The following is a 7,799-nucleotide window of genomic DNA, read 5'->3' on the forward strand; positions in this document are numbered from 1 at the left end:
CGAAAAGAAAGAAAGTTTAGTTTAGTGAGTTAGATAGAAGAGTCATCTCATTATTAAACAACCCAACAGAGACAATCCACTGACCAACTAAACAGGAGTGATTGCAAATTAATCACAGCACCATCAATGGACGAACAACCCATACATATATATTCATCCGAATTATATATATCGTGTTTGACAACCATTCAAAGTCAACTGCTTTTATTTATTTCCATTCTGTCACAAAAGACTGCCGTATTGAAAAATGACAATCAATATTAATACATAAAGCAATAGGTATTGCAATTTGCCCATACTATATTATTACAGATAATGCATTTCTTCTTCTTTTTTTTTTTTTTTTAATTTCTAGTGGGAGAAAAGTCCAAAGTTCAAGAGATCGTAATTGGAATCTCTAATGCTTTCACATCTGATTTACCAAGATTGTCAAAACCCTCAACTTAAGATAACGGAAAAAAAATCTTCAATTTCCCTAAAAACTAGCTTGTGTGTCTGTGTATATATGTATATACAAAGAATTTAAAATGACAATGTAAATGATAAAAAAGAAAGAAGACTTGGGAAGATTTGCAAAATGGACTGAGGAGATGATGAATTATTCAAAATAGGAAGGACCCACGATAAGTGTTGGTATGTGAATGTGACTTGTCGCCTTCAATCGTGGTCCTGGTTTATTGGCTCGTTATGTTAATGCTTTGTTGATTAATCTCATTATCATCAAATCTCCCAAAAATCTCTTTAAAAATAAGTCCATATACCTCATGCATTTCAGTATTAATACATATATATGTGCAAATAAAAGACTAAACCTTTAACTTGTTTTTTTTTCTTATGCATGTTCAGTCAATTACAAGAATGGTTGATTCAGAAGCTAGCTAGCTTTAAGTTCCTCAGAACCTTCTGCAATTCTTGACTTTCATTTCCATCTCTTATTAAATTAAAAGAAATTTAGTTAATTTCATACATCTCAATTATTGGAATAATATATATATATATATATATATATGTGATCATTTGCATTTTTTTTTCTTTTAAGTGCATTGTAATAAATATTGACATTATTATAAGTAAGAATTAATTCTTACTTATAATTCAAATAATTGCGGATTACACCTACTGTTGATTGGTTATTTACATTATTATAGTAATATATATTGATATTATTTTATGTAAAAATAAAAATTACCATCTTTTATCGTAAATTAAAACTCAGTTAACGGTGGACAAAAACCTCGTTAGTTGATCAATTGCATTATCAAATTAATTAATCTAATCTTATTTTTCTATTGCTACCACTTAAACATTAATATATATATATATATATGTGTGTGTGTGATATACTAATATTTTGGTAAAAAGAAGAACCGATAATTAATGTTAGGAATAGGGGGGATGGTTCATGAGTCTTAAATCTTAACCAATAATAAAAAAAAAAACCAATTAAATAGGTCTGGATCTATAGGTATATGAAATTAATGTGTATGGTTAATACTTGAATAGTCACTGGCTGAAGTCACAATACTACCTTGAATTGAGTTTTGACTTCTCTATACACACCTATTAACTATACGTACCCTCTAGTTGACCGTACTTCAATGCCAAAAAAAAAATTTCACACTTTTGACTTTTTTGGATTCCAATAGTTTCTCTCTTGGCCCTTTGAATATTAAATATTTCCCATTTCAACCACATCTGTCTATTAATTTTCCAACTGACAATTGGATATTTATATATATATATATATATAGATATATTGTAACCCATATCCCACATCTGGTTAGTGGGTGTAATTAATTAATTAATTAATTATGCACTGAGGCGTGAATGCAATTATTTAAAGCAAAAATGAATTAATTAGCAAATTAATTAGAGAGATTAAGCAAAGGCACGTAGCACTCGTGAATACCACCAGGTTATAGGGAGATGATAAGAAAGAGATGAAGTTGAAAAGGATGTTTGGTTATGAGGCTAATGGTGAATTGGGGATTTGGTTAGTCGTGTCACCCAACGGAAGAACAAGGCAGAGATGTTGTTTGGTAGCACATGTTATGTCCATTAATGAAATTCATGCTTTCATCCAAGTACATTGACCCTTTTAGTTTTCTTTTTTAAAACAAATCTTAGAACGAGTCTCAGCAGGTTGGTTTCAATCATTCAGTGAACAGCGAACAAAACTTGTGGCGTTTTACTCTTAAACCATTTTTTTTTTTTTTCTTTTATTTATATATATGAAATTTAATTATTTACTCTCTTGTTATGTCATGAAGTAATTAAAAAGAAGAAGAAAAAAAAATATTATTAATTGGGCCTACTAAAGCACCTGGGTTTATAACTGGGCCCAACAATGATGGTATGACCCGCCAGTCACCGTCACCGCCACAGCCACAATTAATTAAAAACCAACAATATCCGTGTAACTTGTTGACTTAATCTTTAATCACCCATGGTTGTTTAAGCTAATTAATTAAATTGATTAATCCCCAAAAAGAGTGATTTATTAATTAATCCCCCACCCAGAACGTGGAAATTCATTGTAAGCAAATTGCTGACTCGGTTGACCTCCAAGTAAGCAGATCAGATGAAGTCATCCTTGAGTGCCAAATATGGAAGTTGCTGCGTTCAGTCGTATATAATTTGAGTCTACCCACCACTACTAATTATTTGTTAAAAGAAGGATCAAGTGGGCAGCTTATCTGCAACAGAAGGAAACAAGAAGAGAATTTGATTGGGTGATGGAAGCCAACAAAAACTCTGCAACTTTAACTTGGCCAATTTGACATTTGTGCGTGCGTGCCAGCCATGTCGGCAACATATAATTGTTTTAACTTAATTAATTTTAATTAAAATTAATAACATCCAATTACGTTGTTTTTTTTTTAATGGGAGAAAATTCGAAGGGTGGTGGGACCCCATTTTTAGCAGTCAGAATACTGGACTTTCTGCGTAACGTTGTGCATGTCCATCCACAACGTTAATTTGTCTCCAACTTACAAGTCTAGTAAAACAATTCAAATTTTTGTGTAGTAATTGCTTTGAAATATTAACCTGAGTGGTGAATTGTTTAGAACAGTATTTTTTAAATTAAAATTTAAAAGTTAAAAAAAAAAAAAAAAGGAAGGAAGGGTGGGTGGGGTGGGTCCAAAATTCTGCATATAAAAGTCTAGAAAGGACCAATAATTAGATGTATACTTTGATTTTATGTTTGTAAAATGATTTGTATTTTAGTCGTTGGTTGGGGAGGGGGAGGGAGTTGATTTCAGTGTGAGTCTGACCGGCCAATGGGATGAATTATGTGGCATACAGGGTGTGGTGGGACCCATAACTATATAATCAATGGCGGTGATGATCTGGTCAACAAAAGCAACTCATTTTTCTGGTTTGGTTGATTCCCTTTCAAGTTTTTCACATTTCTTTTTTTTTTTTTAAATAATTACAGATGTACTGCTTCTTTAGTTTTTCCTTCAAATAGAATCTTCTTCGTCTTCTCCCTTCTCTCCTCTGTCTGTGCCTGTGTTCATATATATATATATATATATATATATATGTGTGTACATGCCACTTGACAAAGTAAATACTAAATAGAGATGTTTTTTTGACCAAGATTTTATGTTGTGAAACTGCTTAGAAAAAAGTTAGGTGAGAGGACCTACGCAATTGTTGCTTGATCAACTTATTTCCTTCATATTTAAAAACAAACTAATCTCCCATTTGGCTTAATTACTCTACCTTCATGTTCAATTAAAAGAGTTTCGTAAACTTGATTAAACATTTGGGTGGTGGTCTTAACTATAAATCAGAAAATTTGTATTTAAATAAATTCAATCAGAGACTTTTATAAAATTAAACAATACTTATTTAGCATATAATTAATTAATTATGTGAGGTATGGGGGGGGGAGGTGCATAGCATCACGTGGTTTGACCCGGAAAGGTGGGTCTTTGTCCACGTCACGTCGATACAACAGTCAAGAGATCGCATAATGCCTTTCCGTTCTTTTAATATTTATTGGCTTTCGTAAATAATAATAACAAACCATAATGTAATTATTTCTATAACGGAGTATCTTTTTTGCATTTTTGTTTATTACTACCGAGGCTGTTAATTTATTAATTCAAATTTTTGCTATTTATTTATATAAGTTTAAATTTCATTCATAATTTTATTTAAAATTAAACTTATTAATAGATTTGTGATAATTAAGTTAGATCTCATATCACTCGACGATAATATGTTTAAGTAAAATAAATATTTAGTGGTTGTGAGGTTTTTTTAATGGAATATAGCTACAATGAAGAAAAAAAGAATTAACTTAATTTTTTAATTAAAAAAATTGTCTATTTTTACTTTTAAATAAATTGAATTAAATTAAAAAATATCATTAATTTATGTAATTGTAATTATTAGTGCATTACTACTTAAAATTTAATCAACATTCCTTAATTTTAGATCTTTGTCTTATAATATTTCTCAAGTTTTTTTTTTTTATTTTTATATTATTACCAAAACAAATTGTTGTTGGCACCATTTTATATTATTGATATACTAAAAATTTATTAAGAAATTAAATTGAATTGTTTATATAATAAAAATAACTATTATATCGAATATTACATTAATAGTAAGAAATTGATATAAAAAAAAAAATGCACAATTTTTAATATTGTTCTAACATTATGCAATTATTGGTATGAATTTTTAGTAAAAAAATGCTTTTTGTTTTTATATACAGTGAATGATAGATAAACCAAAAATTTGGTATGACATTATACATGTTGATATATTGTTTAATGTAATAAGCGTATATATTTATACTAGTTTTTTATTTGTTATATGAATATTTTTTGTTATTATGAGTGAACCAATACTTGAATTACGAATAATTTTTTTGCGAAAAATAATGTTAAATTATTAATTTATTAGCTTTTAAGTTTAACATTTGTGTGTGTGTGTGTAGGTTTTTTACTTAAAAGACAATAAAAATGAATTAATGGTGTAAAAATTAAATATTTTTAATAAAATATAAAGTAAATATCATTTTCATACTAAAAAATAGTATTAATGGGTAAAAAGAATAATATATAAGAAAGTCCAAAATATTATAAAAAATTATTATTATATTGAGAGAGATATATTATATTATATTTCTGTCGCTCATTATTTATTTATTGAGGTGAATTGATGAGGATGTGTGTGAACAGATTAGGGAAATAAATTGAAAGATAAGAAGCAAACAAAAGATGGCGTGGAATAATACGTGTAGTTGACGCAGCAGAAAATTCCACAAGTCACAAATCACATTTCCGATTAAAATAAATTAATTTTCTTTTTTAAAATTCACTTTTTATTTAATGGGTATTATGAAAAAATGGAATTAGTAAATTGCCTAAATTTTCAAAGAAGAATTTACATGTAATTATATAGTGGGTTGCTACCTTTTTATATATAATTAATTAATTAATTAATTATCTATCTATCTAATGCAATATTCAAATTGCAAGTGTAATCTAGGCTTTAGTCACTTTTGAAGACCTCAAAATTAAGACGACGCGGCCATATTTATTCTCTCACATCTACTAATCTTCTCTTTTCATATAATATATATATATATATATAAATTGGCATGATCCAGGTAATTAAAGGGAATTGTGAAGCATATATATATATATATGTAATTAAATATTTTGGTAAGTATATGAATCATGTATATATATATATACACACACACACACGATTGGCACAATCCAAATCCACCCAATCAGAAGAAATATCATTGAATTGCCTGGGCACAGTGAGATGATCATATATTCCACACCACCTTTTAATTATAATTAAGCCCATGTGCGCATGCAGTTCCATTTCTCACAAACGCGATTTAATTTCTTCCTCCCAATTATTATTATTATTATTATTTATTTTTTCTTCGTCAAAGTTCATAATTCCATCACACGACTTTCCAGTGGTGTGCTACTATTACGTAGGTTAATAAAAATAAGGTGCTTTACCATATGTTATATCAACGTACACCACAAACATTTCAACTGTTCGCCACTTGGTTTGGTTGTCGCCTTCATAGATGTCTGTATACCATAATTTCTTCCACACTCAAATATGCAAATATTATTTACATTTGAGATATATTTAAAACTCTCTCCAACTATGCCAATTAGATATTTTGATATCTTCCATGAAAAAGTGAATCGAATGCGAGAGAAAATTAAAACTTACTTACAATGTAATAAAATCCACAGAAAGAGAGAGTTACGAGGTTGATTATGTTCAAAGTGTTCAAAGAGATTCGGAGGAATAAAAAATTAAACATAAATTATGAATTGAAAAATAAAATAGACGTACTAGAACAAAATAAGACATGAAATCTCATTTGATATGCCACAAAAAAAAAAAAAAAGTTAATAGACGTAGATATATATATATATATATATATAATTAAGTTCACAATAAAGAAATTACAAAGTAAAGTTTGTTGCAAAAGGTTTTAATGAAAAGAAATGTTTAGATTATCATGAAACTCTTTAGCTAATTTTAAAGATTGCTTATCGTAAACAACTTTTGTTTGTAACAATTATTGAAGGTCTTCATTAATTCAATGTCAACAATGCCCTTTACATAGAGTCCTAAGTGAAGAAGTGTACATAGAGTTATCAGCTTATCTTTATGGAGTGGAGCCAAAAGTTTGTAGGCTACTGAAAATTATGCATGGGCTTAAGCAAACCTCAAAGCAATGGTATACAAAACTTTCAAGTTTCATCATTTAGCAAACATTTATGCAGTCTAAGATAGATTACAAACTGTTTATACAGACAGATGGGAAAGACTTAACTATGTTATTGACTTATGTTGATGATATAATTATAGTAAACAACAACATGAGCACAATTGATAAGTTAAGATCAGCAATGAATGAAAATTCAACATTAAAGATCTTGGAGAACTCAAATTCTTCTTTAACATTAAAGTTTCACGACCCAATAAATGAATTCGTATTTTTTAACGCAAATATGCTTTAGATTTATTGAATGACATAAAATCCTTGGGTGCAAGAGCTTCAAAACTACCACTTGATCAGAGTCTAAAATTATCAAAAGGCAACCATGTATAAGAAGCTTGTTGGAAGACTCATGTGTCTAAACTCTTATAAGGTCATACCTATCTTATTTAGACAATTGCTCAACCAATTCAGAGAGCATCCAATATATCAACATTTGAATACAACTTACAAAGTCTTGACGTACATCAAACATGCATCAAGATAAGGTTTGTTTTACCTATGCTATTCTAAATAACAACTTAATGCTTACAATGTTTATATTAGAGAGCAAGTTTAGATACTCGAAAATCAATTACTAGATAATGTGTTTTTCTTAGATCTTCTTAATTTTCTGAAAGTCAATGAAATAATAGATTATTTCATACTTTGTAGCACAAACAGAATATGAGGCAATAGCAAGCCTTTATTATAAACTAACACAAATAAAGTGTCTCTTAAGTGATATAGGAACTACGCACCAACAAGCTATCATCATGTATTGTCATAATAAAATTTCAATATACATTGCAACAAAGAATGTCTTCCATGAAAGGATAAAACATATCAAGCTAAACATTTATTTAATTCAAGAGGTGATTCAAAATGAAAATATTATGACAAAGCATGCTAACAGCAAACGAGGAGCAGCAGACATCTTGAACAAGCCGCTTTTAAGTGGTCTCTTTTGTTCTCACATATCTAAGATGAGAGCAGAAAACATCTATTCATCATCTTTAGTGGGATGTAAAGC

This window comes from Carica papaya, chromosome 2, assembly GCF_054855325.1.
Source record: "Carica papaya isolate Zhongbai chromosome 2, ASM5485532v1, whole genome shotgun sequence".
Taxonomy (NCBI): Eukaryota; Viridiplantae; Streptophyta; class Magnoliopsida; order Brassicales; family Caricaceae; genus Carica; species Carica papaya.